This window comes from Acomys minous (assembly GCF_964271855.1).
Source record: "Acomys minous genome assembly, chromosome: 1".
NCBI lineage: Eukaryota > Metazoa > Chordata > Mammalia > Rodentia > Muridae > Acomys > Acomys minous.
Genome location: NC_140483.1, coordinates 176,455,042 through 176,474,200, shown reverse-complemented (window position 1 = coordinate 176,474,200; position 19,159 = coordinate 176,455,042). Strand labels below are relative to the sequence as shown.

Genomic DNA, 19,159 nt, shown 5'->3' with positions numbered 1-19,159 from the left:
CTGGGATTAAAGGTGTGCACCACCACCGCCCGGCAACCATCTTTAAAAACAAACAAACAAACAAAAACAAAAAAAAACCCCACTATGCTGGGTGTGGTGGCACATGCCTGTAATCCCAGAACTCTGGGAGGCAGAGGCAGGCAGATCTTTGTGAGTTCAAGACCAGCCTGGTCTACAAACTGAATCCAGGATAGCCAAGGCTACACAGAGAAACCCTGTCTCGAATAACAAAAACAAAACAAACAAACAAAACAAAGCACCAACTAAATATAGTGGTAATCCTAGCACTCAAGAAGCTAAGCAGAGGATTACCGTGAATTGGAGGCTAGCCCAGACTATATGAGTTCTAGAACAGCCTGAGCTGGTGGTCTTATATAAAAGCAAACAGACAGAAGATCCCCAGTGATTTTGGCTAGTATCTTCATGGTTTCTTCATTAATTATATGATACTTTGATAAATTATATCAGTGAATTATATAATTGATAATATTAACATGTTAGAGATTCTACATTAAATGATTTCTCCATTAGTTACATCTTATTTGTTTATTTTTATATTTATTCCATGTGCATGTGTTCTGCCTGCTTGTGTGCATGTACAAGACCTATGTACATTTCCCCTGCCCTGCCATCAGACACCACGTAGGTGCTGGGAACCAAAGCTGAGTCCCCTGGCTCTTTTCTTTTCTTTCTTTCTTTCTTTTTTGTTTTTTTTTTTTTGTTTGTTTGTTTTCGAGATAGGGTTTCTCTGTGTAACCTTGGCTGTCCTGGACTCACTTTGTAGACCAGGCTGGCCTCAAACTCACAGAGATCCGCTTGCCTCTGCCTCCTGAGTGCTGGGATTAAAGGCATGCACCACCATGCCCTGCCTAGCTGAGTTCCCCTGGAAGGGCACCAAGTAATCGCAAACTGTGAGCTACCTCTCCAGCTCTAATTATATTTTGATAAGTATAAACTTTACTGCATCTTATATTAACAACTATTATTAAAGAAGTCATCGAGATGGCTTCACATGTGGCAAACCAGCCACTGGGCAAAATGTCCTCATTTCAGCCGCAGGCAGAGTTCTGCCTAAAAATGGGCAAGCTTGGATGCAGGCAGAGTCAATGGCCAAACTCTGCCAAGACAGCGTAAGCAAGTCCTCAATGGTTCCTGCTTCACAAATATGTCTGTCAGATATATTTGGGCCAGAAGGCTGAAGATGATGCTCCAATGTTATAGAGAGTGTTGGGTGACTGTTCAGGCAGCCAACATCTCATGTTGGAAACTGCTGACCTGCACTTCCTGTCTATTCAGGTAATTAATTTTATTCCTTCTCAAGTCTCTGATGGGGTTGAAGATCAGATAGCTTAGTTTTACAATTAAACTTAGTTGTTTAGGGTTTAAGATGTTTTTAGGTCTAGATAGATGTTTTAAGTTGATAGAGATGAGATATGATAGATATTGATTTACATTCAGAATTTCAGATGCACCAAGATAGGAAAGATGTTTTCTTCAAGGCTGCCAAATACTAATAGCCAAAATATTATGAATGTAACATTTATATAATTCTTGATTGTTTCGTGGTTCTTCTTGCTGTAGGCAGTTTATTGTATATATGTGTAATAATATAAATGTATATATAAAAAATAAAAACGAAATGAAAAAAGAAGTCATTTTTGTTTTTCCAGAGTCTTTTTTTTTTTTAAAGACATGATGTCATGTATCACAGGCTGGTCTGAAGCTCAGGTCCTCTGCCTTCAATACCCTGATGTACCACATGGCACGCTCTCTTTCTTGCTCTTCTCCTGGCTTCCTATTGGCTTACACGCATCTGGCTTGGAAAGGGCATGGAGCTGAGAAGTGTGCAAGAAGTGCAGTGAGGATGGGGCTGGAGCGACGACACAGTGGTTAACAGTACATCCAGCTCTTGCAGAGGAAGATTCCTAGAACCTGCACGCTGGCTCCAGGGATCTCTGCTACCCTGCAAGGGCACCAGGAATGCACGCACAATACATGCAGGCAAATGGGCATTCACATGAAATAAACATAAATCTTTTTGTTGTTGTTGTTTTGTTTTGTTTTATTTTATTTATTTATTTATTTATTTATTTATTTTTAAGATTTATTTTATTGTGTATACAGTGTTCTGCCTGCAGGCCAGAAGAGGGCACCAGATCTCAATATAGATGGTTGAGAGCCACCATGTGGTTGCTGGGAATTAAACTCAGGATCTTTGGAAAAGCAGCCAGTGCTCTTAACCCCTGAGCCATCTCTCCAGCCCCCAACATAAATCTTTTTAAAGAAATGAAGTGAAAGTAAAATAGGTATTTTATAAATTACTACCTAGTAGGTACATAAATCTATATTTTAAAAATCTCTTACACAAAGTATCTGAGATAAAGGCTTATGCCACCATTCCTAGTTTACAAAGTTGCTTGACATATGCTTGCTTATTTAATTGCTTGTTTATTTTTATTTGGGTTTTTAAAATTGGTTTTGAGACAGAGTCTCTCTACATAGTCCTGGCTATCCTGGCCTCACTATGTAGATCAGAAATCCATCAACCTGCCTCTGCCTCCAGTGCTAGAATTAAAGGTGAATGTGTGCATCCATGCCCAGCTAATTAGGAATTAAATTTTGGTTTAAAATGCTCTCATGGATCATTGAAATGGCTCCACAGGACAGGCACTTGACACAAGAACCAGGTAACTCCAATTCAATCCCTTCAACCCACTCAGAGGTAGAAAGAAAAAACAAGATTCTACCGTTATTTAACACACACGTTAAAATATATCAGGCAATCTAATCCCACCACTCAAGGGGCTAAAGAGGGCTGCACAGGAAGACCACATCTCTCTCTCTATACACACACACCCACACACCCCACACATCACACACCACACACACAAATATATATGATTCTTTTTTTGGTTTTTTGAGACAGGGTTTCTCTGTGTAGCCTTGGCTTTCCTGGACTCACTTTGTAGACCAGGCTGGCCTCGAACTCACAGTGATCTGCCTGCCTCTGCCTCCTGAGTGCTGTGATTACAGGTGTGCGCCACCATGCCTAGCTATCTCCAATAGAATCTTAAGACATGTTCTATTCCCTCCCTCCCTCCCTCCCTCCCTTCCTCCCTCCCTCCCTCCCTTCCTTCCTTCCTTTGGTTTTTCAAGACAGGGTTTCTCTGTGTAGCTCTGGCTGTCCTGGAACTTGCTTTGTAGACCAGGCTGGCCTCCAACTCACCTATGCTTGGGATCCACCTGCCTCTGCCTCCCCAGTAGTGAGATTAAAGGCGTGCGCCACAATCACCCAGCTCTTTCATTTTTTAAAATTATTTTTCTTGGCTGGGCGTGGTGATGCATGCCTTTAATCCCAGCACTTGGGAGGCAGAGGCAGGTGGATCTCTGTGAGTTGGAAGCCTGCCTGGTCTACAAAGTGAGTTCAGGACAGCCAAAGCTACACAGAGAAACCATGTCTCAAAAAACAAACAAACAAAAAAAATGTTTTCTTTTCTTTTTTTGGATTTACTTACTTATTTATTTTATGTGTTTAACTGTTTTGCCTGCATGAATGTATGTGTGCCACATAAGTGCCTGGTACCCACAGAGGCCAGAAAGAAGGCATCAGATCCCCTGGAGCTGGAGTTACAGAGAGTTGTGAGCTGCCTACATAGGTGCTAGGAACCAAACCCAGGCCCTCTGCAAGACTGTCCAGCGCTCTTGGCCACTGAGTCATGTCTCCAGGCCCCATTGCCCGTTCTAGATCCTTCCATGTGTGCTCGTGCTTCTGTGTCTTCTCCGTTGTTCCTGAGTTTGGTTCCAGATGACTCAGAGTGTCATCAAGGTTGCCCACAGAAGCAGACGTGAGTGTTACTCACAGGGGCACCAGCACCTCACCAGTGGCTCTGCCACTGAATAAAACCTCTCTTGTTCCCAGCAAATTCCTGTAGATCCCCAGGGAATGGTTGAGCCCCGCCTCCCTAGCAAAGATTTTCCTCAGGAAGGGAAGAGACCTCAAGATGGAATGTCAACAGCCCGAATCTGCCTTGGTCCCAGCTGCTGAGAAGCCAAGAGTGTAACAGTCGCATCCTGCCCAGAAGGCAGCACTACGGAACACTCCACACCTTTCCCCAGCACGCGGGTTTTTCCACCCACTCTTCTGCATTGTTATGAGTTCCTGTAGTAACCATTGCCCAGTACAAACAGAGGTTTCTAGGACCAGAGCCCACAGCACAGACCTATGACCACAGGCATAAATGTTTAGAAGGCAGCTTGACAGGCATTTCAGTATTCATAGAGGAAAACAATACCTTGAGCTTCCCCAGTAGGGGCTATGACCCCGCCCCTCAGCCACAGGCATTTGATCAGGTTTGTGTTTTGTTTTGTTTTGTTTTGTTTTGTTTTTTGGAATGATAGTTTCTTTATGGGCCACGGGGATCACAAGGCTGAGCCAGGTGGCCAGGGTCACTGGTGGCCAGGTCACCGGTACGGGAAGTTGCCCTGGATGTTGGCAGCGATCTCGGCCTCCCGCTTGTCACCGTTGTTAAGCAGCTTCTCCTTGTACAGCAACTTTTCCTCGTGCGTCTCAGCGGAGAACGCCAGGTTGGGACCCTGGACAGTCAGCTGGGCAAATCTTTCCCAGGAGCGCTGTGCCAGCCACCTCGCCCAGGCCCACTCACCTCCACGGTGGCATCGACAGGGCAGGCCTCCTGGGAGAAACCGCAGGAAGTGCACTTGGTGGTGTCGATGTGATAGCGTGTAGTCGGGCGGCTGCCATCAGCTCTTAGCTCAGCCTCGGCCTTACAGACGGCCTCACAGAGCTTGCAGGGGATGCAGCGTTCCTCCGCAGAAGGCTACCCGTGCAGTGCATGCTCCCCACGGAAGCGTGGACTCAGGGAGCCTTTTTCAGATGGGTAGTTGATGGAGGCAGGCTCCCGGAAGAGGTAGCTCAGGGTCACGCCCAGACCTCAGAGGAGTTCTGTCCACATGAGAGTCTGAGCTACATGGTCAGTCACAGACTTCATGTTTACCTCACAAAGTTTACATTCGCATACTTGTAGGTTGCTGCCACTGCACTGCTATGGAGGCTTTGGTCATTAAGATGTCCGTTGCGCTTGGTCTGGACCATGGCCCGGCCCCTGGCAGCATGAGTGATGTCAGGTGGTACATCTTGAAGCGCAGCAGCTCCTTCCCTGGCCCTTGACCAGGATGTAATGCTGGATTTGAATTCCCTCTGATGGAGCAGGCCTCCAAGTCAGTAATAGTAATATGTATGTATCAAGGCCAGCCTACTCTACAGAGCAACGTCTAAGACAGCCAGGGTTACACAGAGAAACCCTGTCTCAAAAAAAACAGAGAAAGAAAGAGAGGCTGGGTGGTGCTGCACGCCTTTAATCTCAGCACTAGGGAGGCAGATGCAGGTGGATCTCTGTGAGTTTGAGGCCAGGACAGTCAAGGCTACACAAAGAAACCCTGTCTTGAAAAACCACAATAAAATAAAATAAAATAAAAATAAAAAAAAAAGAAGAAAGAAAGAAAAGGAAAGAGAATATATTAATTTGAAAGAGAATATATTAAGTTATTATTATTTTAAAAATATCATTATTACGATTGGCCACTCCATGACAGTTCTGCCATTACTGTACCAATGGGTACATTTTTACCAATCAGGTTAGAAGTAAAGCAGGCAAGGCCCACAGCTGAGTAAAACTCTTGGTAACAATACTCCTCAGCAGCCTGCATTGTACCTATGTCGCTAAGAAAGCTAGTCATAAAAGCTGGTGCACCCAGTGCAATTCCAGACTGATTTCTCAACATCCTGCTCCCAAAGAGTATGACGTGCAAAAGGGTCGTCCCATCTAGTTCTGGGTTTGATCCCAGCACGGAATAAATAGGGTATGATAGTGTAGGCCTAGTTCTTGGAAGGAAACAGGAACAGAAGTTTAAGGTCATCCTTGGCTACATCTAAAGTTTGGTGACATCCTGGCTACATCAGATTCTGTTTCAGTGAAACAACAAACAAATAAAAATAAAATTGTTTATGTAGTCCTTAAAAAATTTTTTTTATCTGTCGATATTATTTTATTGTACTTTAAAAAAATTTTATTAATTTATTCTTGTTACATCTCAATGGTTATCCCATCCCTTGTATCCTCCCATTCTTCCCTCCCTCCCATTTTCCCCTTACTCCTCCCCCCCCATGACTGTTCCTGAGGGGTATTTCCTCCTCCTGTATATGCTCATAGTGTATCAAAAAATTTTTTTAACTCTTCTTTTTGCAGCCTAGGCTGTCCTGGAACTCACTCACTCTGTAGACTAGGCTGCCTGCCTCTGTCTCCCAAGTGATGAGAGTAAGGCATGGCCCACCACTGACTGACAGCCTGTAATCCCATCACTCAGGAGGCAAAGGCAGGGGCATCTTTGTGAATTTGAGGCCAGCCTGGTCTACAGAGTGAGTTCCAGAACAGCCAGAGCTGCACAGAGAAACCCTGTCTGAAAAGGCGAGGGAGGGGGAAATCCGGTATGTGTAGTTCCCCGATTTGACCATTAGATGTCACTCAACACCCAGAAAGTGGGAGACACAGGCAGAGTATTTTGAAGCTCTTGTCTGTTGTCTGAATTCTGTCTGTCTGAATTCTGTCTGTCTGTCTGTCTGTCTCTCTCTCTCTCTCTCTCCCTCTCCCTCTCCCTCTCCCTCTCTCTCTCTCTCTCAGATTTATTTACTATTTATACAGTATTCAGAATGCCAGAGTCACCATGTGGTGGCTGGGAGCTGAATTCAGGACCTTTGGAAGAACAGAGAGTGATCTTAACCTCTGAGCCATCTCTCCAGGCCTGAATCTCTGGTTTTCTTAGTCATGTACTTAGAACTGTATGTCAGTTTCTTGCCCAATATAGTCCCTAATTCTCTCATCTGTCTAAGAAAATGTGTTCTTCTTATGTTTGTTTTTTTAACAAGGCTTTATGTAACACAGGCCAGCTCCCAACTTACTGCATAACTGAAAATGACTTTTAACTTTTATTTATTTATTTTTTGTTTTGTTTGTTTGTTTGTTTTTTGAGACAGGGCCTCTCTGTGTTAGCCTTGGCTGTCCTGGACTCGCTTTGTAGACCAGGCTGGTCTCGAACTCACAGCAATCTGCCTGCCTTTGCCTCCCAAGTGCTGGGATTAAAGGTGTGCGCCACCATGTCTGACAACTTTTAACTTTTAAAAGAATCATTTAAATATGTGTTTATTTCAAGTTGGGTGTGGGGGAGCATGCTTTTAATCCCAGATCTTGGGAGGCAGAGGCAGGCAGATCTTGAGTGTGAAGCCAGCCTGGCCTACAGAGATAGTTCCAGGACAGTCAGGGCTACACAGAGAACCCCTGGCCTCAAAAAATTATTTATTTCATTTTTATGTGTGTGAGGTATCACTTGCATGTGTGTCTGTCCACCATGTGCATGCTTGGTGCCCACAGAGGGAGCTGTGGTTATAGTCAGTTGTGAGCCACCATGTGGATACCGGGACTCGAACCCAGATCCTTTGTAAAAACAGCCGCTGAGACACTTCTCCAGCCCTGGTGTTGGACTCCTGACCCTGCAGGCCCTGCCCCCTAAGTGCTGGTATTACAAGCACACACCCCACACCTAGCATGAAATGCCTTGGTTTAACACATCAGCCCATGTCCAGTTGAGGGGATTTCACTTACTTGTAAAGGATCAACGTGATCCACGGCTGAATCTCCACTCCCATGGTCCACGACCACTCATGCCACCTTTTCTGTGGAGCTGTCTCAGTGTGTGGGGGAGGGGGGCAACCAAGGGTGTAGAGTAGCAATCATCACTTGTTTGGACTGTATAAGATTACTACAGTCTTTTTTACTTATATTTTTATTTCTGCATAGGTGTGTAAGCACACATGTGTGCAGGTGCATGGGGAGGCCAGAAGAGGGCGTCAGATCCCTTGGGATGGAGTTAAAGGTGGTTATGGGCTGCCCTATGTGGGTGCTAGAAACTGAGCTAATGTCCTCTGCAAGAGCAGCAAATGCTCTCAACTTCAAAGCCACCGCTCTAGCCAAAGGCTCTGGGTTATCCCAAGTAATGATATGCATGTGCGTAAGAGCAGGAAGGCAGTCGGGAGGTTGGAGAGATGGCTTAGTGGTTAAGAGCACTGAGTGCTCTTCCTGAGGACCCAGGTTCAAATCCCAGCACCCACATGGCAGCTCATACCTATCTGTAATTCTGTGATCTGATACCCACACACAGACATGCATGCAGGCAAAAGACCAATGCACATAAAATAAAAATAAAATAAATATTTAAAAAATAGCAGGAGAAAGGTTCAAGGCCAGCCTGGTCTACAAGGTGAGTCCAGGACAGCCATGGCTAACACAGAGAAACCCTGTCTCAAACAAAAAAACAAAAAAACAAAACAAACAAACAAAAAAGAGCCATGTGCTCCTAGAATGCATATGGGAGGATGCTGAGGGGGTGCACATAGGTGTGGAGGCCCAAGGCTGACCCTGACAGTTTTATTTGATCATTTTCCTCCGTATTCATTACTACAAGGTATCTCAGTTGAACCTGGAGTTCACCAGTTAGGCTAGTTTTGCCATCCAGTTTCTTTCTGGAATACTTGTCCCCGAACAGCTGGGGTTACAGACAGTTTGCCACGCCCACTCAATATATGGATTCCGAGGACTAGAATTTGGGTCTCAATGATCCAGTGGCAAGTGCATTACTCAAAGGGCCATGGCCAGCCTCAGATCTGTTTCTGTAGCCCTTCATGCAGGAAGCTGAGGCGGGACTGTCATGAGTAAGAGGAAGCCTGTGCTGTGAGGTAGCTTGAGCTATAAAGCGAGACTATGTCTAAAACAGACACAAGCAAATAAGAGAACGTAAAACAAACAATCAAGAAACAGTGTGAGGGCTGGCGAGGAGGCTCAGGGCTTAAGTGCACTTGCTGCTCCTGCAGAGCTCTAGAGTTTGGGTCCCTGGACGCAGATTGGACAGCTGAGAGGAGTCCATGAATCCAGCTCCAGGGGCTCTGATGGTGTGCTCTTCTGTACACACGGAATTAAAAAGGAAACAATGTCATTAAACAACAACAACAAAACAACAACAGTTTACAGCTGGCTGTGGGGAAGCAGAGACAGAGACAGGCAGATCTCTGTTAGTTCAAGGTTACCCTGGTCTACAAAGCAGAGTCCAGGACAACACCGTCTTGGTGGGGTGTGGTGGTCGGGGGTGAGCAGCAGTTCCTGAGGCTACAGAAACAGGGAAAAAAAGAATGTGGAGACAAAACCCAGCAAGTTTAGAGAGGTCCTCAAGACCAACAGACTCCTGGTGAGAGCCCAGTAAAGACTGTGCCTCATGCCTGCCTGGCTTGCACCTCCTATACCGCTGTCCAGGGAAGTGGGGACAAAAGATGCTTTAGTTACTGCACCTGTGGGTAAAAGATACTTTTAGACAGCTCTTGTTGAGGTTTTTGTTTGCTTTTTTTCCCCCCGAGACAGGGTTTCTCTGCGTAGCCTTGGCTGTCCTGGACTTGCTTTGTAGACCAGGCTGGCCTTGAACTCACAGTGATCCACCTGCCTCTGCCTCCCAAGTGCTGGGATTAAAGGCGTGCACCACCAGGCCAGGATCTATTTATTACAGATACAGTGTTCTGCCTGCACACCAGAAAAGGGTATCAGATCCCATTATAGATGTTTGTGAGCCATCATGTAGTTCCTAGGAATTGAACTCAGGACCTCTGGAAGAGCAGCCAGGCCTGTTAACCATTGAGCCATCTCTCCAGCCCCTTGTTGAGTTTTATTAAAGTGGATTTACATGGGCTTCAGGGTTTAAAATGAAAAGAGTAGCTGGGCTTCCCTGCCCATCTGCCCCAGTGCCATATTCTGCAGCTGTGAGACCCTCCCCCCCCATCCCCCCCCCCCCCCCCGGGCTGAGATGACATGGCCAAACACATGCACTGCCTTTGCCCTTCTCTACTCCTGGAGGTTCTGTGTGATAATAAATTACAAGAAACCCAGGTTTGTGGCGCATACCTTTAATTCCAGTAGCAGTGAGGCAGAGGCCGGCAGGTCTACATCATGAGTGCCAGGACAGCCAAGGGATACATAGTGAGACCCTGTCTACCACCTCTCCTGCCAAAATCTCTCTCTCTCTCTCTCTCTCTCTCTCTCTCTCTCTCTCTCTCTCTCTCTCTCTCTCTCTCTCTCTCTCTCACACACACACACACACACACACACAGTTTTTTGGAGGAGGGCAGAGTCTTACCATGAAGCTCTGGCTGGCCTGGGAACTTGAATATGATTTGTAGATGAGGCTCTCTTTGAACTGACAAGAGATCTACCTGTCTCTGCCTCTGTCTCTCTGTCTCTCTGTCTCTGTCTCTCTCTCTCTTAACCAGTTTTTGCTGTGTTTTATTTATTTTTTAATGAATATTTTATTTATGATAATTTATTCACATTACATCCCAATTGTTATGCCATCTCTATTTTTGTTGTTGTTTTTGGTTTTTCGAGACAAGATTTCTCTGTGTAGCCTTGGCTGTCCTAGACTCGCTTTGTAGACCAGGCTGGCCTTGAACTCACAGCGATCTGTGCACCTCTGCCTCCTGAGTGCTGGAATTAAAAGCCTGAGCCACCATGCCTGGCTTATTCTCTCCCTCTTATTTTCCCTTTCCCACGGTCCCTCCCTCTTCTGCCTATTCCCCTCCCCTACACCTCTGATAGGGTGGGCCCTGCTACCCCAACTGTCTGGCAACAGCCTATTAGGTCTTGCCAAGGGGCAGTGACCAAATCATGGTCACCAGGGTGCATGTCAGAGGTTCAGCAGCAGTCCCTCTCTTTCTCCCTCCCTTCCTCCCTCCCTCCCTCCCTCCCCACCCCCACATGGAGAATCCTGCCTCTGCCTCCTGAGTGTAGGCACCCAGTAGTCTAGTAGAGCACTGGGTCTCCTGGAGTTAACAGACACGGGTTCTGGAAACAAGATTTGGGTCCTCTTCAAGTGTAGTGTGCATTCGTAACCATTGAGTCACCTCTCCAGTCCTTTGGTTCTCCCGCTCCCCGAACCCCCCACAATATTCTTTAAAGGTTTGGGGTGAACTGGGCAGTAGTGAATGCATGTAACCACAGGTGGGGGCACAAGGATCAAGAGTTGTAGGTTATTCTTAGCTGCAAACTGAGTCTTATGTAGTGGGGGCGGGACAGGACACATGAGGGGACAGGACACATGAGGGGACAGGACACATGAGGGGGCAGGACACATGAGGGGACAGGACACATGAGGGGGCAGGAGGGTGGGGAGGCTGTAGAGAGAGAAGGAATGTGGCTCCTTGTGAAGACCTATTTGAGATGTGAGGAGCAGGTAGCCTGACAGGGCTTTTGCAAGACTTCAGTAGGGGGAAAGGGAATGCTGGCCTGGGGTGAGGGGCGGGGCTAAGCTGACAGCTGAAAGGAGAGTGATTGGCAGCTGCTTCCAAGACCAAAGGTCAGTGGGCAGCCCCTCCCTCCACTGGAGTGTCTCTTTGATCACTAACTGGCCATCCTATCATGTCTCTGTCTCCTTCTAGGTGGCAATGTTTGGCGTTTATCACCTTCGTTTTTCAGAAGGCCTAACTTTATCTCTGAGGAGTGCTTTGGAAAGTTTTCTATTACTCTGGGTGTCTCACAACTTGCGTTTGTGGAAACTGAGGGAAACTGAGGTACCATCTGCCATTCCCTCAGCGAGTGTTCCACCCTCCCCACATCCAGTGCAGTCTCTTGGTGAACTTCAGTCTCACCAGATGTGGGAATCACAACACTGCAGAGTTCACTTGTCCACAGGCGAACTGCCTAATAAAAAGCTGTGCAGGAGGGGGAAAAAAAAGGTTCCCACTTGGATTTCACATGGTTATTACCAAAAAATAAGAAACTCAACTATGTCTTCAAGAGTCCTCACTGCCTGAAACATGAAAGCAGGCTCACATAAATCAGATGTATGGAGGAGATAAGGAGATGCTTGTCAATAACATTGGGCAGCTCACAACTGCCTGTAAATTTACACCCTCTGCTGGCTCCTGAGGGCTACACACACACACACACACACACACACACACACACACACACACACACACACACACACACACACACACACAAATAAATAAAAATATTGTTGAAACACCCCAGAAGTATGGGGAGGGCCTAACATCAACAGGCAGAGCTGACTGAGTGCAGAGCTCTCACATAACCAATTTGCTCTCTGAATACTTATTCAACAGACACTGAGTATTTGGCCTTTCTTAAAATATTTGTTCCCTGATTTACAACTGTCTGGATTCTGTGTATCAATTGGCCTGGCATTGTTTCACTATTTCAAGTGCTTTATATATATGTGTGTGCATATGTGTGTGTGTATGTGTATGTGTGTGTGTGTGTGTGTGTGTGTGTGTGTGTGTGAGAGAGAGAGAGAGAGAGAGAGAGAGAGAGAGAGAGAGAGAGAGAGAGAGAGAGAGAGAGAGAAGACCAGGCTGGCATCAAACTCACAGAGATCCACTTGCCTCAGCCTCCCTGAGTGCTGGGATTACAGGCTCTGGCTCATTTTCTTGAGCATTACAGCTAAAAGCCTGGGTTTATGTGCCACCATGTGCAGCCTTATATTCTTTCTGCAGGGCTCTGCTGGTTAAGGTTGAAGTCTGGTCTTCTCTGGATAGCTGATTCCAATGCTCAGACTATGAAGACCAACTCCTTTGTCAGCCGGGCCCCTCACCCCACCTGATCTGGTGACTCTAGAATTACATAAGGGATGTCACATAGAAAACACAGGCCCAACTTTTCCTGATAACAGGCACATGGAGTTCCAGGAAGCACCTTATCCCTTGCTGCGATCTTAGCCTCCAGAAAATGATCTTTAATTACACCTAGGCACCATCTCCTCACACATAGGATAATTACTGTCTTCCTTCCTGTGATAAAGGCCCCTTTGACTAAGGCACTGTGTCACTATGTAGATGAGGAATCCAGGCACACTGAGCTCTAGTGAATCAGACACATTCACCCTCACTGCCCAGGATTTTATAAATCCCTAATTCACAAATAAAGTTGGCTTGGCTTTGACTTCTCACTCCACTATGGCAGTCTGAGACTCCATTCACTCTAGGAGGAACCAGGGCTGGATCCCTGGTGATCCAGGCTGCAATGGTAGAATTGCCTTTGTAGTCTCTAGGGCAACCACTGCTGGTAGCTCAGCTCAGTGCTGACCCCTGGGGTAGCACTAGCAGAGCCTGCAGTAACATCCTTCACCACCTGCCCCAGAGAGGCTGGGAAGCCAGCTGTGTCCCTAAGTGACAAGCCCCTGGGGAAGCATTCACCAAGCATGTGTATCTCCCTGTCTCCCTGTCTCCCTGTCCTCCTCCCCCAGGAGTGCTGGCCTTGGGACCCAGACCTGCCTTCTTGCAGGAACCCAGACCTTTGGGGCCCACCAGGCCAGCGATGCAGAACCACACTTTCCTTCTTTAAAAAGATTGATTGATTGATTTTATTTATATGAGAGCTCTGCTTTCATGTACACCAGAAGAGGCAATCAGATTCCGTTACAGATGGGTATAAGCCACCGTGTGGTTGCTGGGAATTGAACTCAGGACCTCTGGAAGGGCAGCCAGTGCTCTTAACCTCTGAGCCATCTCTCCAGCCTCTCAGCCTTATATTCTTAAAAACAAAACAAAACCAGAAGCGCCTATTTTATTGTCATTGGAATTGCTGTCACTGTTAATCTTGTAACAGGGATGCGGAATAATAAAAAGGCAAGCTATTTAGCTGGACATCGTGGTACATGCCTGTGATCCCAGCCCTTGGGAGGCAGAGATAGGAGGAGCACCTCAAGTTCAAAGGCTAGCATGGTCTACATAGCAAAGCCCAGCAAGGTTCCATGGTGAGACTATGGCAGTTTGACTCTTTGTGCTGTTGGAGCAAGGAACAGGAAATGTAGACACACAGAAATGGAAACTAGATGTAGCGCTTTCACGGTGAAACCGCCATACTCCTACACACCCTTTGTGGCACGAGTTCTCATGTTTTAATTATGCAATGTATCTTCTCACTGTGGTGTGCCTGGGCCTCTGGGAGGTCAGCACGTGGTTCAACTGGGGCAAAGGTAAAGGAGTTATGATTATAGGACCAGTGAGTCAGCATCTTGATTTATGGCCCGCTGTCTTGAAAAAACCACCACCACCACCACCACCACCACTGCTATCACAGTTCAGGAGAGGGTAAATCAGCAAAGGGTATGGGAAAAGACTAGTTCTTAAGAGAAAATGAAATTGCCCAGTCCTCCCTTTTAGCTAGCAAAATCCTTGGCCTCCTTTGTGTATTTGTTTTTAAGGCGTTGTCTCACGAAGTAGCCTTGGTTGGCATAGCTCAGTAAGTAGACCAGGCTAGCCTCAAATTCAGCAGATATCAGCCTGCTTCAGCCTACCCAATGCTAGGATTAAAGGCATGGCTACCACACCCAGCCCCCTTGGTTTCCTTTGTAATCATGGTGGTAGTAAAAAGTCCACTGGTTTTGCCAGCAGTAGTGGTGCACTACCTTAGTGCCAGCCCTTGGGAGGCAGAGGGAGTTGGAGCTGGAAGTCCCTGAGTTTGATTTGAGGCTAGCCAGAGCTACATAATGGAACCCTGTCTTAAAACAATACAAGATGCTTGGTCTGCCTGGCAGGTGACTAGGAATCACCTGGACTCCAGTTACAGTGCAGGTTCTCCTTTAGAGACTGTGGACGGAAGTTGCTGACATTGTGCCTTTATGAGGCCATGCAGCTGGTCAACAGGATGACGCAGAACCCTCTGAGAGAAGCCCTGTGCTGGTGAGATAAAGAAGGACACATTTGGCAAGGGGTGGGGGATGGGGAGGAGGGACAGAGGGATAGCTCAGCGGTTAAGAATGCCTGCTGGGTCTCATAGCCAAAACCTGCTAAGGTCAAGAAGAATGAAGTCCACAAAAGAAGGTTAAAGTTCATTAGAGAGAGTGACACCAGAGGGCACTCAGCATCGCCATGAGTGACTTACAAGTGAACAAGAAGTGTGTTCTCTAGGGCTTACCTGAAAAGCATTCTCAGAACCAATAAACCACAATTACATTTTGGGGGTGGGAAGGCTAGCCTTTGGGGATGTGGGTTGAAATACTAGGCTAGAAAAGGATTGAGAGGCAAGACAACACTCAGTTTTTTCTTTTTGGTTTTTCGAGACAGAGTTTCTCTGTGTAGCCTTGGCTGTCCTGGACTTGCTTTGTAGACCAGGCTGGCCTTGAACTCAGAGATGCACCTGTCTCTGCCTCCCAATTGCTAGGATTAAAGGTGTGCACCACCACTGACAGGAGGCCCTGGGCTTTTTCAGCAAGCTGTTGATTTATGTCAGTTTTAGCAATGGAAAAAAAATGGGAATAATAGTAATAATAACAACAACAATGATATGTAGTGAAAGCAAATCTAAGTGTTGAGTGTTTGGGTGTTCACCTACTATGCTTTCTGTTGTGCAAGAGAAACCTCACCCCATGAAATGCCTCGTAGTCCACTCTGATGTCAGGCAGCATGTGGCCTAGGCTGACCTCAAACTTTCTGTATAGCTAAGGATGACCTTGAACTCCTTTGCTCCTTCCCAAGTGCTGGGAGTAGAGGCATGAGCCACTGTGCCTGGCTATTAAACTTACATCAGTGCAGACTTTGAGGTTGTCCTTTGATTACTAGTTTGCCTTCTCTCGTTCTGAATTCGCACTCATTTCACTTACAAAGGCACTTGGGTTTGCAGTTATGCCGCCAACCTAGGGGCTGGGGTTTATTTAAGCAGACCAGAACTCTCATTTGCTCGCTTATCAGGGAATGTTGTGAACCCACAGAACCTGGGCCCTGAGCAGCAGTCTTCACTGTTGAAACGGGGTCACGAGAAGAATGGAGGCATTGTGACTCTGGGCAGAGCACCACTTCACATGGAGGAGGGAGGAGTCGGAGGGACAGAAAGCCTGCTACCTCTAGGCGCTTCGTGGAATTGGCAGGCAGTACCTGGCGAGGAATGGCTATGGCTTGAGTTCCCAGTACTCTGTGGAGTTTAGACTGACAGACGATGGTTTGTCAGAATGACTGGGGCTCTCTTCTTAAAGTCGTAAGGGTTGGCTGGGAAAGAAGCAGGAGCCCTCCGGGGCCAAGACAGCTCGAGTTGGAAGTGGCACACCAGAAGCGGTGCATGGAAGAAAGGCTACTGAACAAAGGAGAAGGTTTACACCAGGAGACAACTGAGTTGTGGGACGCACAGCCCTCATCATCGTGGGCATCCTGTCCCTGCATCACAAGACTTATCTTGAATGTCACGGGGACAGGAAGGGCAGCTGGGAGGAGGAGAGGGCCAAAGGGAGAAGGCCAAAGTCGAGGGCGAGAGCTTGGGTGGCAGCACCTAAAGAGGAAACAAGACTTGTCTTTGAGGAGCTTTGCTTGCAGAAGGTTGATAGCTAGCTGTCTTGTTCAGTGTGTGAGGAAGAACCAGAAATAGCATACCATGATCTTCTGAGGAAAAAAAAAAGAGAGAGGGAGAGAAGGAAGGAGAGAATCAATCTAACCCTCACAGATATTAACTACACTAATTATATATCTGTAGTTTTTCTTTTTTTCTTTTCCTTCCTTCCTTTGCTCGTCCTCTCTTGATCTCACTCTGTCTTATTTTTGAGGCAGGCTGTCACTATACGGTCCTGGCTGGCTCACATGACCCTGCAGCCACCTCCCTCTTGCTGGGATTCTAGGCATGTGCAACCACATAGACAGCTGTCACTATGAGCCTGTGCTCTCTTGCTTTCTCAATAACACTCAATACAAACGTGTATACTTGACAGGTCTTCCTCAAATAGGACGAATTATTCACTGGGGTATAATGAAATACAGGCTTGGTAAGCTGGTAATATCCACTGTGCCAATCAACTTGCATGCCTAGGATCACAACTCCCCACCTCACCTCTGACATTCTTCCTAACACATTTTTAGGACACTAGTTAACAGCCTGCTCATCTACAGCCCCCTCCTCCTCCTTTCCCTCTTCTTCTTCCTCCTCCTCTTCTTTCTCCTCCTTTTTGTTTGGTTTGAGAGACTCTTTTGTTCAGGCCTGGAAATTGCTATGTAGACCAGGCAGGCCTTGAGCTCACAGAGATCCACCTGCCTCTACCTCTAGAGTTCTAGGATCAAAGGCCTGCACCACAGGCCTGGCTCACCAGTCTTCTTTTTTGTTTGTTTAATTTTTGTATTTCAAGACAGAATTTCTCTTATAGTCCTAGATGTCCTGGACTTGCTTTGTAGACAAAGCTGCCCTAGAACTCACAGAGATTCACCTCCGAAGTATTTGAATTACAGTGTGGGTCACCACACCTGGCTTCAGTCTTCTTCTAAAATATGTCTTTGACTATCCATGATACAATTCAATCTAATTAAATTCTTAGGGTCTTGAATGAGCTGAAGAAAAAAAAAAAACCAGACTCAAATAGTATGCAAGCAGCAAAGAGCATTTATTCTGCAGAAATCCAGCATGCTGGAGTCACCACTTAGACACAATGGCGACCTGGAGGTGAGCTTGTAGGCTCCTTTTAAAGGCATTCAGGGGAAGTCAAAGGAAGGTTAGGTAATCTTTAACATGATTGGATCATTCAAACTGAAAAAGTAGAGCAACCTTAGTCAGTGGTCATGAGTTAGTAAGTCATCCTTAAGCAATTAGAGCATTAGTAAGTCAACCTTAAGCAATCTTGTCTTCCTCTGGCCAGGTGTCTAGGCCATCTCTGATTGGCTGCCCAATCTCTCATGTTTTCCAGTAACTGCTGAACTCATTTCTGAGGAATGGAAGCTCAGGGCTACTCTAAGCTAACAAGAAACTGAAGCCTGTCATGGAGTCAGCTAGGCTTATTTAACCAGGCCTCATCAGAATACCTGTGGCCATTAGCCACTTGTTGGGGGTCTGGAGAGCCAACCATCAACAAAGGGTGTACAAGTAACTTTAATTGTTGTCTCCCAGGTTTACTGCCTCTCTCTTCTAACCTAGGCCTAGTCCTGGAAGCTTTTAGCCTCCAGGTACAATTAGATTAGATTAGTACAATCTAATAAAGGCCTAGAACGTTTTCAACTTGTGAGACATACTGCTCAATAAGCTCACTCTTTCCAGCTCTTTCTGAACTCTGGCTGGCTGGTTCAACTCAGCTGTTCTGGCTCAAACTCCTCTCCAAGCTGACTGATTCAAACTGGCTTCTCTCAGCTTCTGACTGAATTGCTCAGCTTGGCCTCATGCTAACTTTAACTGTGGTAGTATGTTCTAATCTTCTGGCTCCTTTTCATTCTCCCAGTAAAACTGCCTCTCCTCTCTCTGTCTCTATCTCTTTCTTGTCTCTCTTCCTTCTCTGGTTTGTCACTTTTTTCTGCCTCTTAATTATACATCACTTTCAAACATCGGTGCTGCTTCTTTCTACAAACTAATTTTACCTTCATCATTTGGGGTTAAGTATCTACTAAGGGCGTGTCTTTATTCCAGCCAGATCACATAGACAGACCTAGGTCCTCAGATATGATCCCTTGCCACAGCAGCCATGTTGAGAATAGAAAAAGAGATTTCTAAAGGAGGTTACAGAGCAGGCCAGGCAGACAGCAGGTCCCTTGCAGAGCTGGTTCCTTCCCAACCAGGGTCTCAGAGACACAGGCAGAGCAAGCCATAGTCCATAAGGACAGCACGGACTGTATTTATATTTTTTGTACAGATAATACAGCTTATTTATTTAAATCTTGGTGTCAGAGTCTCTGTTAAGCTCATCATTCCCTTTGCATTTTGTGCAAGAGATGAAAAGGCCCCTGTTTACTAGTTGACTGGCTCCTGACCAGTTATAAGCATCTTGCTGAGATGGAGGAATTGCAGGTTTAGCCTTTCCTTGGGGAGCTGGGGGCCCATACTCAAAAAGGCCAGCTCAGTAAATGAACCCGGAAGGCAGGCAATGGTAGATGAATGCATGTTCTGGCTGAGTACTGTCTAATGAAAGGACCAGTCATCTCATTGAGAACTCTATGTAAGAGACTACAGGAAAGCCACAGTGCCTCCTGGAGGAAAAGCAAGGGAGGGTGTCTCACGACAGATGAAGACTCCATAGTGGCTTCCAGCCAGCAGGTGTGCACAGTGTGAGGCAGCCACAGGATGGAATTCTGGGTCTG

The 19,159-nt window shown here is 46.4% G+C and overlaps 1 pseudogene across 1 annotated transcript; it reads right to left on the bottom strand.

Moving 5' to 3' along the window:
- Positions 1–4,400: 4,400 nt before the first annotated feature.
- LOC311595372 (NADH dehydrogenase [ubiquinone] iron-sulfur protein 8, mitochondrial-like) lies at positions 4,401–5,151 on the bottom strand (annotated as a pseudogene). The gene is made up of 2 exons: positions 4,662–5,151; positions 4,401–4,593 (listed from the first exon to the last, which is right to left on the bottom strand). The product of its transcript is annotated as an NADH dehydrogenase [ubiquinone] iron-sulfur protein 8, mitochondrial-like (transcript).
- Positions 5,152–19,159: the final 14,008 nt, after the last annotated feature.